This window comes from Montipora capricornis, chromosome 9 (genome assembly GCF_036669925.1).
Source record: "Montipora capricornis isolate CH-2021 chromosome 9, ASM3666992v2, whole genome shotgun sequence".
Classification (NCBI taxonomy): Eukaryota; Metazoa; Cnidaria; class Anthozoa; order Scleractinia; family Acroporidae; genus Montipora; species Montipora capricornis.
The window spans coordinates 50238610-50238924 of NC_090891.1; positions in this window are offsets into that span (position 1 = coordinate 50238610).

Below are 315 nucleotides of genomic sequence, written 5' to 3' on the forward strand. Positions count from 1 at the left end.
ATTTTGAGAGTTGATAGAAAGAAGTAGCATTATCAATAATTTTGAAGCAAGAAACATCACAATTATCGTGACAATTTTTAGAAGAACTAAGAAAATTGAATTTTTGTCCCGGAAAAGGTGCTCATTTACACGTGTGTAAGAAATGGCAGTTTGCCATCTGTTTCTGTTTCCATTGTAAACTTAATGTTGGGATGGCATTTGTTAAGGTATTGAAAAAAACATATCTGCTTTTTAAAATGCCTTTCTTAGATGTATTATTATCCAAGCAGAGATCAAGTAACAATGAATGTTCTTGTATCACTTCTGTTTTTCGAA